Below are 20,107 nucleotides of genomic sequence, written 5' to 3'. Positions count from 1 at the left end.
CGTTATTAATTAATAGCAAGAAATTTTACTTCTGCCGTGCTGGCGATGGCTGAAATGAAAGAGCTGCCATTTTTATTGCATCACTCTCGCAACCTTTCTTTTTTCTTGCATGCCTGCTTTTTGTTTGCGTTTTTCTTTTTTCTATCTTTTCTCTTTGCCATCCTGCTACACTGTTGAGTAAAGCAAACTCTCAGCATTTCCTCGAAGTAAGCCAGGCCATTAATAGCGCAAGGTATTATTATTGAGTCGTGGCGACCATGAAATGCAACCTTTCCGCGAAGTCCGAGCACTTGCAGAGCAGCAATAATCTCAAGCAGTTTTTTTTAATTCTGATTCTAAAAGAAAAGCGTGCATTTCTGTATGTCAGATACTCCTGGGCGTCTATAATTACGTAGGCGGCAGGAAAAGGGTACAATATGCAGCGCTGAACGTCCCGCTTTTTTCCTTTCATTTTTTTTTTTCATTCCCCCCAAAATATGCGTTTCATCGGCGATGCTCCTTCATCGTCTGTTAAGATGATGATTGATTGCTCCTTACTTGCTTGTATTTTTTCGGCTCGATCGGCCGAAAATGCGCTCCACGCACCATCGTCCATCACGTTTCAGCGTTCGCGTCTCTTTATAGAGTGCGCATAGTATGAGCCACTAAAGCTATACTAGTAAAGGAGTACGATTATTAAGACGCAAAGAAAGCTCAGGAGGAGGACCCGCTGTATACTGTTTGCTGGCGTTCTTGCTGTCGTAAGCGTCCTTGATCACTCGCCGACGAAAACATGTAGGCGCGTGAACACGTCAACAATATACCTCACTGCGGCTCGTATGCAGTGTGCGTCTGCAATCCCCCCCCCCCCACACACACGCGCACACACACGCACACACACGCGCACACACACACACACACACCACACACACACACACACACACACACACACACACACACACACACACACACACACACACACACACACGCACACGCACACGCACACACACAGGTGCTCGCGCGGCTCCGATACGCTTATCTGCCTGATGTACGAATCTCGGTAATTTGAAACAAAATTGTAAAAGAAAGAAATCGTTCTTATAAGGAAACGATAAATGGGAGACAGTTCGGCTTAGCCAAGCAAGGTAGTATTGTGCGAATTGACATTCGAGAGTTGCCGCAGACAACGCTGCCGAAACTGTACGAAAACTGTATACACGTTTGCTAGACTGGTAGTTTCGTTTTTCGTTTATTGGAGCTATTATAACGCGTAATATTGATCATTGTCGTCATGTCACGTGCTTTGAATAATCCAGTACACCGCAGACGACCTATCACACAAATGTTCCTGTACAAACACGAATCGCCGTACACAGTCCCACCTGTATGCCTCGTTGTTGAGGTTCTAAGAAGGCAGAAGTTCAGGGGAAGATCGAAAGTTGAACAGATAAAAAATTCGTGAACACGCGGTGCCACTGGAGCCGACGTTTCGACAAGCCGTCTTGTCTTCTTCAAGGTTGCAAATGCCTACCTTAGTAGGGCGTCTATGTTTTACACGCGCTAAAGTACAAACATACACGCGTTAACGTAGGCAGCCTCAACATTGAAGACGAGACCGCTTGTCAAAACGTTGGTTGCAGTGGCACCGCGTGTTCAAGAATTTTTCATCTCGTTGTTGAAGTGTGCTTGTTCGTATGAGTTGTTCCCGACTCGTGCTGATGTTGTGCCGGAGAACTAGAAATGTTGCTGTGTCAAGGATTAACCAGATACACCATGATGGGTCAGTTTTTTCTCGCGCAGCGACAAAGAATTGGGGGACGCTTAAGCTTCGCCTTTAAGAGTTGAACGCCATAGCGATATCCTGCCCCTAGTGCGTACTTCGAATAACTTAGTACAATACTTCATACTGTATGTTTTTACTCGAAAAGTTCACATTGTGCATTACTGCAATGTAATTCACAAAGTACAAAGTGGTCGCACAGCCGCAGCACGCCGAGCTTTGGTGTCTGCCTTCTCCGCCTCCGTCTTGCGTGGCCGCCCTCGTTGTCGTGCGCCACTTGACACTGATGCGCCACCAAAACTCGCCGATGAGAAAGACACCGCAGTGCGGTTGGCGCTTGTAGATGACACAGAATAAATCACACGCGGGTCAAGAGCCCGGTGGCGTGAGATAATGAAATGTTTTTTTCGAAGTATCATTGCACCCACTACGTGTGTAACAATGAGCGCACTGAGGTGTGCGCCTTGTGTAATGGGTAGCATGCTTTAAACCAGGAGCAATTATGCGCGAGAAACATTTACGAAGTTGCGATGCACCATCTACGTGGTCTTAAGGGAATACGCGCAGTAATATGTGTGCCTTTTATAATAAGTGGCTGGCTTTAAACCACGAAGTCGTTATGATATTGACGTGGTGTGACGCCCGATGGCAATGTACGCTTGTACCACGCAATATTACTGCGATATTACATCTCGTACCGTGACACCTGTATACAGGACGCGTATTTTTGGGAAGCATGTAAGTTACTTTCAGTGCAGCTCCAAGCAGAGGCGTGGCTGTGTGGTAGAATACCTGCTTGCCACGCAGACGGCCTGGGTTCGATTCTCACTCGGACCGAACATTTTTATTATGTATTTTATTCGCAGCTTTCTTGATTTTTCGGTCATGGACAAGATGATCATTTTTCGCACACAACCAACGACGCCGACACTGACGCCGACGGCGGAAGTTCTGCGGAACGAGCTCTTTAAAGCTCTCGCGTCAAAATTAAAAGATGCAGTTCTGGGCTATCTTGTGTCAAAGCCACGATATCATTACGACTACGAGGCACGCCTTGGTGGTGGAGAGAGAGATAAAGAGCAGAGGAAGGCAGGGAGGTTAACCCAGAAGTTTGTATCCGGTACGCTACCCTGCACTGGGGTTGGGGAATAGGGGGTTAAAAGCGAGAGAGAGAAAATAAATAATAAATCAGGAAAAAAAAAACACAGCCACACACACACACACACACGAGAGCGTTCCGCTGAGAGGCCTGTCAGAGCACCTTGGTGGTGGACTCTTGACTAATTTCTACCACCTGGAGTTCTTTAACGTGCACCTAAAATAAGCTCACGAATGTTTTTGCATTTCGTCCTCACTATAATGCATGCGGCTGCCGTGTCCGGGCATCGATAGCCCATTCTCGTGCTAAGCATTAAAACGCCTTAGCCGCTGAGCAGCCGGTGGCGCCTTAGCTACACAAATTGACAGCAAACAGTTTCTGCACATGATGCGCATAGCGATATTCAAAGTAATAACTGATCCTGAGCGCTGGTTATCTAGGCATTTGTTTGCTTGTGTGACCGAGGTTAGGTCTGCAACGGAGCAATACGAACTGCCTTGCTCGTTAAATATTTTTTTGAGAGTTGGAAGTGTTTTGTGCGATCATTTGTTCGAAGTTGTCTGGTCTCCATCTCTTACTTAATTTTCCTTGCTCGTTTTGTTGCCTTTGTGGCTTCTTTTGTCACCTTTACTAAGTTGGCATGCTAAAATTATTTGTCATGGCTCTCTGATCCTGTGTATACATATCTGGGCGGGCACGCGAACTCTTGTTTTAGCGAGGCTGCGTGTAACGCAGTTTGAAGATTGAAGTTTATTCAATACAATGCAATGCAATGCAATTCAATACAATACAGTGCAATGCTCGTGTATTGGTGTTTCTCTTCGTATCTCTTTCTGACGCACTCGGGCGTACTGCGACGCTGGAAGGCTGAAATTCGAATACACTGGCTTCAGCTGCATGGTCTGTCTAACTCGTGGCTGGTGGAGCTATTTGATTTTATTAGTATCTTCATTGTTTACAAATTTGTCTGCCCTGCCTAACCGCTTCCTTTATATCTCTTTGCAGGTATGTACGAGAACCATCTGCGCTAACTTCCAAGTCCTCGTGAGCTGTGCTTCGTTTTAGTACCTTCGCGGTCCGAATGCATTACGGAAAGTTGTAAATGCGTTAATAGACGCAAGTCCACATTTAAGCGTCGGAAATAACAAGTTCTGAACCGTTTATTACACTTCGCGCCGGTACATGCTTTGTTTTTTCTTCTTTTTTGACGCTGTCCGCTACCAAACTTCTCCGCGTAATCCTCCGCAGAGAGGAACAGAACGGCGTACAAGTCTTAATTATTCTGTTTTTGGAGATGTATCGCCGCAGTAGAAGAATATATAACGCTGTGGCGGTGACTTGTACTGGGGCGTGCTTTGAAAATCGAGTTTCTGTAGGCGGACATTATTGGACTTAGCTGACAGTGAGTGCCGCTTTCGTGCCGAATACCTCTCACACACATAGGCATGCGCACAGGAAGGGGGGGAGGGGGGCGGCTGCCTCCCCTAATCACCTAAGAGGGGGGGGGGGCGCAAAATCTGCCCCATACATTGACCCCACTAGTCACCTAAGAGGGGGGGGGGTGCGCAAAATCTGCTTCGTACATTGACTTAGTAGATGGGGGGGGGGGGCGCTGCGATGAACCTCCCCCCCCCCTGATGGGGAACCCTGCGCACGCCTATGCTCAAACAGGGCAGCACTTGTACAACGTTGTATAACGACTCCATCTGTACGCACGTAACACCACTTCTACTCTCCATTCTGCATGTGCCGGTTACCGGCTTTGTTGTCTATGGCCTTCTTCAGTGAAACAACAAACGTCAACCAAGTGTCCTCTGTTTAACAAGTATATACGTCCCACCATATTCAAGCATCTTGAAGAGACGCTTTCTGTGTCTTTTTATTTTGACACATCCAGCCTTCTCGTTAGGCCTTTTTTGCCGAATGACTGAATAAAAAAAAAATAAGAGTAATATCTTTATTGTGGCAAGGAAATTCTTCCGGCGAAGGTGTAGCCTTCAGTCCAGGGCCTCTGTGGCGTTTGCCATTTTGCGAGCTTTGTCGACCCTGTTATTCAGGCTTCGAGAAGGACAGCGCAGCCTCCAACTGCTCCGGTGTAATTTATTGGCACCATTCTTTGATTTTTTTGGCAGAGGAAGGTGGCCGCTTCTGGCAGTAGGGTAGTAGTAAGTTAGACTGATTGAGAAATACTGCGTATTGTTAGGTTGGCCAATCCCGGGAAACTGTTAAGTCCGCAGACTTGTCTCACGAGGGGGCGGTTTCTCGCCTCGCCGATTTTGTCGGGCGTGCATGTGATCGTATGAGCTAAGCTGAGAAAGGCGTCGCAGAAGGTGAATTAAACGTGTCTTCCCAAATGTTTAGCGTCGCCGTTAGATCTGCGTTTTTTTTTTCGCTTTTGCATGTGGCCTGTATTTCTTCAACACTTGAGTTGTTGGACGGCACGTTGTTTAAAATTTATAGAGTTCAGGCTGATTCCATGACTCACGTACTTGAATTCGGCAGCGAAGAATTTTTGAAACAAATAAGGTTATTTTTTATGAAATGAAGTTTCATGTCCATTCTTTTTATGGGTGTTAGAGAAAGCGACCACAAAGAATGAGATGGCCTGTTACAGCTTGAAAGCCACACGCTTCATATGGTAACAATGCGTCGAGAACAGCTTAGGTATTATAAATTCCGCGAATGGCGGTACTGCGTACACGCTGAAGTTTTAAATGGAGAGGAATGCAGTGCGTGTACACTTGTTAAATAAGTTAGTTACCGTAACGAATAAACGAAACGTCATGCATGATGAAACGAAGCGTCAGTATACATAGCAGTGCAGAATAAAAAAATATATATCCGGGCCGTTAAACATGAAATCTCATAAAAACTCAACCATTGATGAAAAGCGTAGCTTCCGCAGGTTTCTCGAGAAAAAAAGAAAGCTTTGTTTCTTGCAGGCACAGATAAAAATTGTTGTGCTTAGAAACCCGGAGCGTTATGCTATGCTGCACCATTCAGTTTTGAAAAAAAGTATAAAATCAAATTAGCTTTCTGTGCCAGAACCCGTGCACTACGAACTGCTGACCAAAGGAGTATATTTCAGATACAATTCTACAACAGTGTTAAAAGATTATTACATGTTCGTCATGATTCTCAATTCGCATTGCAAGTTTCTTAAAAGCCCTGAAAGCCGGTTACGATTACGAGTGACGTTGTAGTATATATTAGATGACTCACGGAACAATTTTGACCAGCTGGGGCGCTTTAAACGTGCGCCCAAAGCGTGCCGATGGCGCGGTTTTGCATTCAGCCCTCCTCGCACTGCGTGCCGCCTCGCCCGGGTCTTGGTCCCGCGACGCCCCGCTTGTGCGGAGCATTGATTGATTGATTGATTGATTGATTGATTGATTGATTGATTGATTGATTGATTGATTGATTGATTGATTGATTGATTGATTGATTGATTGATTGATTCAAATTTATTACGCCCGGAAGAGGGGACATTCACCATAACCACTAAGCCACCACGGCGGCTGGGTAGTAAGAGCCATTATAAAACTACTACCTGGTCTTTCCCGGGAAGAGGATACAGTGTTGTGCCGTCTGCGTCTGGGTGCAGCGTTCACCAACGCTTACTCATTTAAGATAGAGATGGCCGACAACGCCGAGTGCAACGACTGTGCCGTTGAGGAAACTATTGAGCACCTTCTGTGTTACTGCCCGACATACGCAACCGAGAGGCTTCACCTCAGCGCTGCACTAAATCAAATGGACGGAAGCGCTTTCACTGTCGCGAAAATATTGGGACCATGGGGCTGCCCTTCACAGTTCCGAAAGGCAACGAAAGCGCTGTTGCGTTTTCTCAAAGATACCGGACTGATTCGCCGTTTGTGATGTCAAACGCGGAACTCTTACGTCGGCTGAAAGAGTGACTTTTCTCTCCTCCTCTCTAACTTTCCTTCCCCCTCCCCCCTTTCCCAGTGCAGAGTAGCCTACCGGGCTCAGCCCTGGTTAACCTCCCCGCCTTTCTTTTATTCTTATTCTCTCTCTCTCTCTCTAGTTCTTATTCGCATGGTTTCTTTTGCGGTAGACAATGTCTTCTTGGGCTCCTTCACCCACGTGCATTCTCTAACGATGTATGATATTTCTGACTGATCAGAACTACCGTGTTTTCTCGCATACGACCAGGTAAGCATTGGCTAAATTATGGCCTATGTCGAATGGTGCTTGCTAATGTTAGCTTAACGACGGCTGCACTGGCTATAATGTTTGCTAAAAATGGCTAAATGATTGGTAATGCTGTCTAGTATTGGATAATGTGTGCTACCCGCCGCTATAGAAACAGTATTTCATTCACTAAATCAGAATTCAATGATTGACAAGTCATCTCAATCCAGGGAGTGAGATGTCTGTCAAAATCTTAATCGTTATAGCCTTATTACTATATTTTTTGCGCTGTGAGCTGCAGCATACCCGGGCGACGCTACACACTCTCAAACAGCACCCTTAATTCGACAGGTGCACCCAACACGATATATTGCAAACAACACCGGGGATACGCACACTGGGCGCGTCAGCCTAATACGAGCATCATGCGGCCAACCGTGCTCCTTAATGGCGGCAGTGCTGCCTCGATAAAAGCAGAGCCGAAACCGGGGTCGGTAGATAAGAGGATTAAGGCCGCGAACGTCACAAATCCTTCCGGAACAATCGGTTTTTCCCTGCGGGAACGCCTTCCGCACCTTCCTTTCTTTTTTCGGCCTTTTGTCTTTCGGATGAAAGCGGTTGCTGGAGGCCACATGCGATCTACAGGGTCATTCTATTGACGTATATTGCTTCATGTTGTATACGTGAGGCTTTCTCTTTATGCTCGATAATGTGTTTTGTCCCTACGCGTAGCGCTTATATGTATACATATATATTGTTTTTCACGGTGTCTGTACTTAAGCTTTCACTTTATTTCGCTTTTTTTCTCCTGTCCTACGATGTTACCCGCCGTGGTTTTCTAGTGGTTTTGGTGCTTGACTGCTGACACGAAGGTCGCGGGTTCGAATCCCGACCGCGCCGGTCGCAATTAGATGGAAGCGAAGTGCTGGAGGCCCGTGTTGAGGCCCGTGTTTAGGTGCGCGTTAAAGAGCCCCAGGTTGTCGAAATTTCCGGCGCCCTCCATTACGGCATCTCTTACAATCACATAACGATTTTGGGACGTAAAACCCCAACTATTATTATAGAACTTCATCGGTATATTTTGTAACGTGTATGTGGATGATATCATCGTATACTCAAGAACACGGGAAGATCATGGAGACCACCTAGAGAAAGTCCTTGAGGCACTTAGCGCTGCTAGACTAAAAATCAACATAAAGAAGAGTGAGTTCTTTTGCAGGAAAGTAGTCTTTCTGGGAAGAACTTTCGACGGCCGAACCAAGGGCACAAAAGAGGAGAGCGTGCAGCGTATCAAGAAGCTGACAAAGCCCTATGACGTGCATTCTTTACGAGTGTTTCTTGGACTCGTCGGTCACTTCCGCGCGTTCATAGAAGACTATTGAAGAAAAACAAAATGTTTGACCGCACTGACCCAGAAAGGAATTCCATTTGTCTGGTCCAACGAATGTGAGAAGAGCTACCTGGAACTTGTCAAAGTCATCTCATCCGACCCTGTATTGACACTGCCTGACTTTGATTTACCGTTCGAACTATACACCGACGCATCTCACTATGCTGCAGGCGCCATTCTTTATCAACGGAACGAAAACGAGCAACCTGGGAGAGAGCTTAAGGTCATCGGCTACTATTCCTATACGTTCACGAAAACGCAGGAAAACTACACGACGACAGAAAAGGAAGCTTTAGCCGTCGTAATGTCACTCAGGTACTTCAGAAGTTACCTGGAAGGTAAACATTTCAACCTGTTCACTGATAACCAGGCGTTGACGTACTTATTGCAACTTACACAGCCAAAAGGCAGAATAGCTCGATGGGTGAGCGAAATTCAGCAATTTAGTTTCGATATAATGCATAGACCAGGCCAGAAGCACCAGGATGCTGACGCACTATCACGTCTCCACGTACCGCAAGAAATTCCTAAACAAAGCATTAACTTGATGAAGCTTTGGGAGGGTACTCAAGAAATGGAACTGCGAAATGGGAAAATGTGCGTCCCAGAAACAAACGTGCCACAAGTCCTGAAGTTATATCACAGCAGTCCACATTCAGGAGGTCACAATGGATTCTCAAAGACGTACCACAAGCTCACCCAGAGATTTACATGGAACAACATGAAAGCAGATGTTGCCAGTTATATCAAGACGTGTCATGAGTGTCAGATGGTGAAATCAAAATACAAACCACGCGGAAACAGAATGGTCATGCCAGAATACTCAGCTATACCATTCGAAGTCGTTCACCTTGATTTCGCTGAACTTAAGAAGAAAAGTGAAGGTGTCAAACGAACCCAAGCTTTCCTGGTGGCCGTGGACGAGTGCACGCGCTTTGCGGCCGCCAAAGCGGGGAGAGAAGACGCCAACTGCGTTATAGCACTTTTAGAGAGAGAAATCTTCAAGAACACCAAGATCATTGTTGCGGACAATGGACCAGCGTTTAGAAGTGAAAAGTTGCGCAATTGGGCCAATGAAAGAAATATTATGCTTCGATATCCAGCACCTTATCATCCTGAGGCTAACTCTCTCGCCGAACGTTTGATAAGAGACCTGAAAATGTACCTCAAGTTATACCCGGAATTCAAGGGAGGCTGTAAGAGCGCGTTGGAGGCGGCAGTGTATCATCATAACAGGTCCTACACCGCTGGCATCGGGTGCAGCCCACATTTTGCCGCCTTTGGTACGGTTCCTTGGTTACCAGCTGACGAAGAGCTGGGCTTAGTTGGCAGGATTGCTTTGAAGGAACACCCAAAGAGCAAACTACAGCAAATGAAATACAGAAGTACCATGAAGAAGAATTTTGACCGTCGCCATAGCACAAAGATGCCAGAGATCGATCCCGGGTCTATGATATTGGTTAGGAAAGGGTTGGACTCAAAAGTTCCATTCGCTGGTCCGTACTTAGTTGTTAAAACGGCTAAGCAACAAGGAGTTCTGAAGACATCGTATTATACTGGACCAAATGGAAGGACGGAAGAGGCGTCCGTAGGAAACGTGGTACCATATTACCAGCGCAAGGAGAATGACAGCCGGCCGGGAGAGTGTAGCGATCCACATCGCTAACGCCAGCAAGGAGGGGCCAAGGAAGAAGAAGTGGACGACGATGTTAAGAATGTCTCAATAAACCGATGCAGTCGCATGGTCTGCATAAAAACATTACATATTATTGTTACTATCATACGATATTAGCGTACGTCGTGCTCACTTTTTTTTTAATAGTAATTGTACGGGCGCTTGACGTACGTTCTCTTTCCTGTTTCGATGTCGTCGACGCGTGTGTAACAGAAATTCGGGGTGCTTTTTGCTGCAAGAACGGCGAAATGAAGAGGATGAATTCTCACGCTTCGTTCAGTTCGCTCTCCCGAAGCTACAAGCAATAAGTTGTTCTAACTTCCTATATATAGCTGCTGTCATGAGTGTTGTGCTCGCAAACACTGGGCTGAGCAGCGTTGTGCAAACCACGCCGCTGTGCACGCAATAGCCTTCTCGGCTGAACGGATATTAAACGTCGAGCTATATTTACCTAATCCTTTTCTTTAGGCGCTGACAAACGCCGGCAGCCCTTTGTCTGTGTAATATCGCGTAAACCTCTTTGATTGGCGTTGTCAGTGAGGACTTCGGGGATCGTGTCTAATCTCGTTGAGCAACTACGCCGCGGTAACGCTATATTGACGCCGCAGCCAGCGTTTCTCACCGCGACAGTGTTGCAACTCGTCCGGTATCATCCAGAACAGTGTTCCTGCAGCGCAGCAGTCAGTTGTCTCGCGCGCTGTGTTGCGCCATGTTGCCTATACGCGTATTGTTATAGAACGCTATGCGTGCGTTAACGCTCCAGCTGAACGCTACAACGCGATATTGCTTACAATGCTTCGCCCTCGGGCTAAAATGTCAATTTTTCCAGCACCGTGCAGCGATAACAGCGCCTTTATTTATGAGCTTTTCCGTATATTTAGGCTTCATGCCTGTCGACGCGTACAAAGACCTGAATTGCGGCGTTGACGGGTTCCGGGTCTTTGTATCGATACCGTCAGTCAATTAATAATACATAAAAGGTGCTGCGCGACGCTCTATGTGGGAAAACTCCAAGCCTGCGCGGAACACGTAGCACATTCACGGCGTAAGCTGAAAGAGCGGCATTCACAGAGCTGGTTTAAAATTTTCTTAGGTTGGTAGACTATTGCACGTACAATCGCGAAGTACCCTCTACGCCATAAACCATCGTCATTTTGAGAAGTAGCGAAGTAGCCACTACGCGCCTGTAATGCAATACGTGCACTTATAGCTGAACACATTGCTAATGCTGTGGCTGATGCTGATTATGACGCTGATGAATTATGTCTGAGCCCAGTGTAATGGTTAGGAAGCTTTAAAGCACTCAGTCGTTAAGTAATTCTCACTGTATGACGTCTGGCGCGATTCTATATACGCTTGTGACACGCAATATTACATCTGCTAACTTTACTACTCGCTCGACTAATAGGGTCTTTTCCTGACGAAGTTTCAAGCGCTGGCGTTGCTCTGCACTAGAATACTGGACTGCCGCACAGAATACTTGAGTTCGATTCCGACTCTAACCCTGATTTCTTTTGGCTGCGAAGCAGCTTATGGCCGAGTTCAATCCGGTGGTGTGCGCCTTACTGCGCATGCGCAGACCCTCTCCACACACCTCCCCTCCCCCTCTCACTCCACCCTCTCGCGCGCCTGTCGACCACGTTCTCCGCTTGCCCCGTGAGAATTAACGGCCAGGCTAGAGGGAAGACACGACGCGCGTAGCGTTCCTCTTCGCGTTCCACGACGTCTTGAATTGGTGGATGCAGCTTACGGCGCGGGGCTTCGCCCCAGCTTATGAACCTGGCGAGCCAGCTCCAAAAAAAATTACACCATCTCCCGCTCAAGCGAACCATCTCCCCGCTGCTTCGCATCCACACATGGTTCCCTTTAGCGGGAGGTGGTGTAATTTCATTAATACTTTTTTTTCTTATTGTGCTCGATAGCTGCGACGTATACCGGCGGCGGACGACATTGTCACCAAAATAGGCTATTGTAAACTCATAACAGCTTACGCTGTAAAACTGTCATGGAAATCGGTGACAGTTGGCGTGTGTGTCAGTGTATATAGATGGCTCTCTTTTGTGCGCATGCGCCCCTTTATATATAACTCACAAAAGAGAACCGATATCGCCTTGTTCCCGATGTCGAACTTCTCGCCTGGGGCGTGCCGTATAATTCAACACACCATTGATCCGTTTGACCGTCGTTAGCCTGGTGCGTGCCGGACGTATCTCTGTTTACACGCACTGACAGATACGAAGGGTCGCGCGGCCTCATTTACCTTGTTCTTGCGCGAGCACGTAGACGCTACACATATACGGAGCTCACGCGCGGAGACAAAAAGAAACGGGGGCGCACCCCCGCTTGTGCCACGTGCGTCGTGTTTTACTTTTGGCTGAGCCAAATTGATTGCATTGCTGCCGTCAGTGTTCGAGACTGTGGCGGTGTCTCGGGCCACCACGACGTTGCTGTTTTCTCACGGACGCAGCGAAGAGTATTGCTCGTCTGCGTCGCCCTTGTAGTTCTATACCCGCCCCTTTTACTATATAACCCCGCTCTCTGTGTCTCCTGCATCGATCGTGTCCGCCGATACCCGTTCGATAGCCCGGCGCAGTAACTCGGTTTTGCTGACCGTCCCCTCGCTGCCTCGAGATTAGTTCCTCTAGCGACGTGCGCCGCTCGCTTACTATATACTCCTATACTGCGCGCCGGCGGTGTCTGCAGTTTGGTTCTCGACGTAATTTGCACTGCACCGTCAGGTTTTCGCACGCACGTGCGCAGTCACGTACAGTGCGTTGCCTCCCTTCCTGGGGAAGTAGATATTGCTAGGAAATGAAAGGTGACACTATCTTCTGCACTCTAGGGAAAAAAAAAAGAGTATGTATGACTCATTTCAGGGATTCTTGACTTGCCACGTATACGACTCCCTTTAAGGAGGCACGTTAACTCTCTTGCGGGTCACAATGCTCTCCGAAGAGAGTGTAATGATCTCCAAAGAGAGTTGACGTGCCTCTTTAAAGAGAGTCGTATACGTGGCATGTCAAGGCTCCCCGAAAGGACTCAAAAGACTCCTTTTTTTTCTTCTTAAAATGTGTAGCGCAGTATAGTTACTGTATATGTTTCATAAAGGGGACCTGGTTTTGGGCCTCAAGGAAAGGAGTATAGCGTAACAGAAAGAAAAAAAAAACTCACAGGGTCCCTTACGTATTTGCCTAAGAGGACGCAAAGGCGAAAGCCGCCCAGTATACACCATAATTTATCATCATTTTGCGAAGCAGCGAACATAAGCGTCTTTAAGGCAATGTGTGCAGCAATGCAATGTTGGTTGCTGCAGTGTTTCCTTCTTGCATTTTCTCTCGGAATGACTGTAACTGTAATACGTTGGAGTAAGAAAAAAAGTAACTGGTTGAAGCTCGCAGGTGTTGACGTCGTGACCACCAGTTTGTTTTTACGCAATGTATTTGTTTTTTTTTAAATTAGGAATGAAAGGCGGGGAAAATACTGAAGACGATGTATAGCGCAGTGGCTGACGACATGCATAGCCAGAACCATGACTCGCTATAGCTTCTCGCTGTCGCTCGTTTCAAGACATAACCGAGCAGAATTTAGTCATGGTTCCTCATTCACGCTTGCTGCAAAGGCAAAGCAAACGCAGCCTTAATTCTCGCAACAGCTGTCTACATGTTGGCTCACAATTAAATTAGGAACGCTAGAGCGGACGAAACGGGCAGGTATGTGTATATACACATAAAAGGTGTACCTTAACCGAGACATACGGGCGCTAACGAAACAAGTTTGGCAGGATAACCGAGCGCGGTTGGTTTGTTCAGCGGCGGCAAAGACGCCCACTTGTTTGTCCTTTACTTTGTGCGTCCAGAAATGTTTGTCGCTAAGTTCCGCAGTAGTTTCCAGTCTGCGTCGCAGTCGTTACATTTGGTACGCAGTCTGTGCGACTGTTTCTTTTTCGTTCTTGTCCTCTTCGCTCCTGTATTCCTGCGATTCCGACGAACTATCTCAGCAAGAAGGGAGGAAAAAAAGAATTCGGCTAACATTTTGCGCACACTTGGCTCGCGCTCCGTTTGCAGCGCGCGGTTGTAACACCCTGAGCTTGTTCCTCATTTGTTTTTATTTTGCTGAAATGCGAGTGCGAGGGGGAGGAGTAGAAGGAGAAGAAGAATGGAGAGGGAAAAGAGGGAGTACGCAAACAATGAGCCTTTTTGCAAGGACGGCCCGTCATCGCGGCTTTTACGGCATTTCTGGTTCATGCTCCTTTCCAGTGCCTGTGCTGGAACTTGGCGCGTGTCCGCCTTGATGCACTTTTGGAATGTTTGCGTTTCGCGCAGCGCTGTGTACCTTCGAACTCGTGGGGAAAACTCGGCGTTTTATTCTAAACCTTTCAAATGCGGGTGCTCTCGGCTTTTGTAAACTTTGAGCTTGCATGGATCTATCCGTCCGTCCGCCTGCACTACGTTGTCCACGACCGCCAGACTCTCTACTAAGCTTTTTAATGGAGTCGCTTTGATCTTTTATTATGTTCAATGCATCGGAGAATGCAGAAAACTGTGGTACTGATCGTCCGAAGGTTTTCGGGTGTCAGAAGTACTACGCGTACCGTGCTATGCAACCGGACCATGTGCCACGTATTTCTACCAGCTGTTGGTGCTGATGATGTCGCTCCAAGAGGGGTTAACCCAGCATACATTACCGGTTTCGAGTGGGCCCCCTATGGGCTCATATCACCATCACTTCACTGCATGTTCATCAGAGGGCATTGCAACATTTGAAATGGCCGTCTTGAAATAATATTGGCGTTGCGCTGGAAAGATTCCGTCAGTGGTGACGACCACGTGGTGGTCGGCGACACTTGGCGATTCACTTGGCTGCATTTTGCAGAACATGCGCAAGTAATTCTTTTTTTTCTACAATGCCGCAGTACTCAATATTTATTCAAATTTCATAAACGTTGTTTATAATAATTGCTGTAGTTCTACGTCCCAACGCCACGATATGATTATGAGAGACGCCGTAGTGGAGGGCTCCGGAAATTTCGACCACCTGGGGTTCATTAACGCGCAATCTAAATCTTAAGCACGCGGGCCTCTATAGCATTTCGCCACCATCGAAATGCAGCCGCCACAGCCGGGAGAAACGTTGTTTGCTGGGCGAGTTGATTAATCGAATGCAGTTTAACGGTACGAGCGAATTGCACGAGCATTGTACAAATGTTCGTGTAGTTGTGTTTATGCGAAAGCCTTATGTAGTCCATGAGTAAAAAAAAATTACTGCGTCCGGTGGCGTGAGCACGAATGCTATACCGAAGATCAGGTGGGTGGTTCTCACAGACAGTTCAACACCGGGTGAAATGAAAACAGGCTCTGTGTAGGCTGTAGGGAAATTGATGTGGTAAGGATGTGCCGAGTGATTAGGAGCGCGGTAATTAGCGCGTAAGCTCAGTGAAATGTGAATCAAGGTGAATTAAACGTACATCACGTGTACAGGGGGGATGGAAAGAAACGCGAGCAGCGCGGCGCGCTGTTTTCATCACGCTCTGACTTTGGCGGCAATAAAAAGATGCTAGAGCGGTCCTTGATTGTATCCTGGATGAGTCTTGTGACCTTTCTTTACCATCCGGACGACAACCATGTGAAAATGAATTCGAAACTGCAGAGAATGTAGATGCAGCATGTACGCGTTTCTTTCCATTTCCACTGTGCATTTAAGGGAATTAAAAGAGAACGAAATGTGAATTAAAGCGAATTAGAGTAGTAAACGTATGCAAGTAAATCATACGTGAATTAACAGCGAATCAATTGTGAAATCGATAAATTGAACTAACACCTCCTCGACCAAGTCACGGCGTGTAGCACCAGTGATGTTTAGGTGACCGAAGGAGAACCGAGTAATAGGAAGTAACAATTCAGTCGACTTAGAGCGCCAAAGTAATTTAATGAGCGTCTCGTGAGAGAGCAAGCGAAAGCCTGTGCTCGCCTTAGCGTTAGCGGCAGGGACTGTACATTTTTCACTTATACCTTCCACCTAATTAAACGGCTCGCGCTTGCGATTCTCATTTTCTTTGGCTTGTGCCATTTTATTTGTGTAAAATGTCGCAGCTTTAAGAACTGCCACGTCTACCTCTTTGTACGGCTCTAAACCATGTATGATGGAAAATCTTTGTTGTTCAGCAATGTCTTAATTGCAACCATGCCCTCGAACACAGCTGCATAGGATGTCACACTATGCGCTGCTGTGACACCTGTAACACAACCGGAATGAATGTCTGATGGAGTGCTGATAACTTTCGGCAACAGCATAAGATACTTTCTCTGCTTGTCCAACTATTTGTTGTTGTTTTTTATGGTTTCTACTCGCTCGTGTTAGATGACCTTACGGCATCAAAACACGTCACACACGGTTGTACAGTTCAGTTTCCTGCATGAGTTCTAAAAGAGACCTGCGGTGTGAACCGTAGATCTACTTCTGTAGGTCTGACGGCCTGATGTGGTGAAGTTCCGAACGCCGTCAAGCGCATCGAGTCTACGAGTCATTTGGAGACCGGGGCAAGTCGTCGGCTTGCCGCACTGGTTCTCCCCGTTTGCCTGTGGTTCATGGTAGACAACCGGGCTCTGTCCTGCATATACGTAGACAACCGGGCACTGTCCTGCTTATATATACGTAGACAACCCGGCTCTGTCCTGCTTATACCTCGCTGCCTTTCGCTTATCATCCTCTCTTCTGTGTTGCTGCGCTATATACTGGCATCATCGGCAGCACACCGAAGAACAACCGCTCTAAATAAAGAAGAATCAAGTCACAGCCAGCAAAATTGCCCCCTCAGGCATTCAATGACAGTTGTCGCATTTTTCGGCTTCTTTTGCACTGCGCGCTTTGCAAAGAAGTGCAGGCAGACATCCCATTTCAATGTATGCACCCGCGCCCTCTCAGCATGCGCCGTTGATTTTCCAATTCGACGGCGACATTTCTGACAGCGAATATAACGACTCGTGTGGCGCGGTAATAATTCCGCAGGCGCGCTGTTTGGTTGGCGGCGTATTTCATGTTGCCATTTTTTTTCTGTGCATAACTTCGCTTCGTTTGTTCTTGCGCGCATGGAGGAACATATTTTTTGTATGTGCGTTTGTTGGCACACGTCAGTCGATACGAAATGTCGAAACGAGCGTGCGCCGAACCCGCGAAATGTGCACGCGGGCGCAGAGAAACGATTTTTTTTTCGAACCTTTCCAGCGCGTCTTAGCGTCGTACATGGCTTTCGCTTATTATTTTTCTACGCCATGTTAAATATGAGATGTCTTCTCGCGTAGGCAAACATGAGCGTTGCTTGCACCTCCGCCACCCTGTTCTGGAATGTATCGCCCATGCGCGCCATTTGGCGTCGCCTATACCAGCTTCTTTTGAACGTTCGATTCTATTGATTCACTCACTCGTCGATGTTCATATGAAGTCAACAGACAACGAAGATATACTTATAAAAGTATGTGAAAACAAAATTCACTCCATGTCCACGAAGTGAATGATGATTGAGGAGCTGGCTCGGAGGTAGTCGGGTAAACCGTGAATGCTCCGTACAATTCCAGCACTGTCATATAAAGACGTCACACGTTGTTATAGTAGCTATTGCGGTCAAGTTGTTGTCGAACTACTAGCGGTCGCAGACCTTGCAACTGTGGCCGAACGTGTGGTCGAGGAAATTGCGCTTCAAGCGCGCCTCGGCGCCACCAACATCGGGTAGCGACCGCTTTCGGCGCTTGGCCGCTGCATCCCGCGCCCGTACCTCTCCGAGGTTCTCTTACCGCCGCTTCCGCGCTGCTTCGGCTTTGCGGGCTTTTATCTCGGGGTCCGCACGACGCTGACGTCTCTCTGCGGCCTCGCGAGCTCTCACCGCAGGGCCTTGGCAGCGAGCCCGCGATGCTGCTGCCTTGCGAGCCCGCCGCTCCGTCGCCTTGTCTTCTTCGTTCATGTTATTAGTATCGATGCGCACTGCCGGAGTGAAGCGAGCGCTGCATGCTACATTTGGCTATGCTATATATGTGGTTTTGCCTGCGTTATTTTCATCGTCAAGGCTCTCGAAGAACAAGAGGAAGAAGACTTCTTTCGCGCGAGCGTGCGCATGCTACAGCTGGCTATGCTATATGTGGTTTCGCCTGCGTTAATATATATGTATATATATATATATGTATATATATGGGGCGAAGTACGGAAACCCCTTTTGTACTTTAATTTCGATGTACCTTAGGGAACCCAAGGGGGTAGAAATAATTCTTAATTTTTCGGTGTTTGAAACTTGTGGGGAAAAAGCAAACTAAGCGACAGCAGTGCGCTCGCTTCGCAAATATGACACAACTTGCGCGTGCAGTCCCTCAAGGCACATGTACAGGCATACGGGCACGCTCGCACAGACATACGAACAGTACTAAACCCTCGTTGACACGATAAAAAAAGAAAAACTGCGCGAACAGAAGAAGCGCGTGTCGCGTTAGTTGTGCACGTCCTTCCCGTCCTTCCCGGCCGTCCTTCCCGCTCGTTCAGGGTTTCTTAGTGGTTGTCAGGGTAGCGTGCATATACGGGAATAATTTATCGGTCATTTTTTCCTTCTCTCGCCGCGTGCAATACCGTACCATGCATATTGCAGCTGCGATGGAGAGACTACAGCCGTGGTGCATTTACATAGCCGCCTTGAGGTTATTACCCTGTAGATTGCGCCCGTGTATTCATCGTATAGCTCGCGGGCAGCGAATGAATTACATTGCGTTAAGTTTTCAATACGAGGAGTTTCGTCGACTTGTGTTGCGCCAGCCAATCAGAGATACTCTCGCGGGTTGCCCTATTCGTTATTTAACAACACAGGCGCCGCGGTGGTACAGTGGTTACGGTGGTCGGCTACTGACTCAAAGGTCGTGGGTTCGATCCCGGCCACAGCGATCGTATTTTGTATAGAGGTGGAATTGCCAGAGTCACGTATACTTATGGTCGTGCAGGTGCACGACACTAAGTATACGGCAGAACGTGCAGGTGCACGCTGAAGAACCTGAGGTTGTCGAAATTCCCGGAGCGTGCCTGATAATTGTATCGTGGTTCTGGCGCGTCCGATCACGGAGGCAGTGCAAAACCGGGCGAGGTGCAGAAAGCTTGGAATGCCTCTAATCCAGGAGTCAGTGCATAACCACGTTTGGTACAGAAAGCTTTTGGAGGGCGCGTAAGTGGATCAATACTTCGACTGGGAAGAAAAAGATGAAGATGGCTTTCGCCTTCGAGTCGTCTTAAGCGAACGCATAAGGCACACTTTGTGTGTTTTTTTTAAAATCTGGCGTAGGGGACTTTCTTTTCTTTGCTCGTTCAGTCTAGCTGTAGCTTTTTTTTTTGTAGCTCGTAGTTAGAATGTACATTCACGAGTTCTCTTAACGCTCTTCACGCGAACATTTCTAAAAAGTATCCGAGCGCAAAAAATATCGTCATTACGTATTTTTTTTAATATTTGCTTCATTACTGTGTCTCTTCTGTCTGCTTACATAACAGCCAATTGCGAAACTGTTCGCTACGATGTGTTATCTCTGATACCGCAAAAAAAAAAAGTCTTATTCCCCCGAAAAAAAAAAAAAGTGCGACGCAGCCCGAATACATTACGCGTAGCTTCCACTTAATTAGCCGACCTTCTTCGGTCGTCTGTACGCCGTGATACAAGCATTATTCTTTATTTCCATTGCTTGACTTGTGATTTTTTTGCAGGCTGTCTTTCGCTAACGGCATTCTCGCTTCGTTAGATGCCACATTATCTTTGTCTCTGGTACTCGCGACGCGCATCACCGAGCTCACCCAGTGGTACTTCTCCGCATTTTCCTTTTTCTGCATATGCATGGCCTGCATATGCTTTCCGTCTTTTCGCTTGGCTTGAGCCTCGCAGTACCTTCGCTTCTGATTCCTCGACAGTTTTTTACCTATAGTCGCGGCCGATGTTTGCCTTTCGGAGCGCGCTGTTTGCAGGTCTTCGTGAAAAGGCGAGTCTATTTGCCGTTTCAGCCCGATGGAAATGATGCCTTT

At 47.3% G+C, this 20,107-nt stretch overlaps 1 protein-coding gene across 4 annotated transcripts in view; it reads left to right on the top strand.

Moving 5' to 3' along the window:
- LOC119396007 (cytochrome b5 reductase 4) overlaps positions 1-20,107 on the top strand; it is a 327,851-nt gene that overhangs the window by 137,231 nt on the left and 170,513 nt on the right. Inside the window, exon 1 of one of the 4 annotated variants that reach the window (XM_037663034.2) lies at positions 3,884-3,902. The exons of the other annotated variants lie outside the window; for them this stretch is intronic. The gene's annotated coding sequence lies outside the window, so the exon portion shown is untranslated. Of the gene's footprint in view, positions 1-3,883; positions 3,903-20,107 lie in introns of those variants that run through there. 4 annotated transcript variants of the gene reach the window in all.

Source organism: Rhipicephalus sanguineus, chromosome 6, assembly GCF_013339695.2.
Source record: "Rhipicephalus sanguineus isolate Rsan-2018 chromosome 6, BIME_Rsan_1.4, whole genome shotgun sequence".
NCBI lineage: Eukaryota > Metazoa > Arthropoda > Arachnida > Ixodida > Ixodidae > Rhipicephalus > Rhipicephalus sanguineus.
The sequence above is the reverse complement of the archived record's forward strand: the minus strand, read 5'-3'. Positions and strand labels throughout refer to the sequence as shown.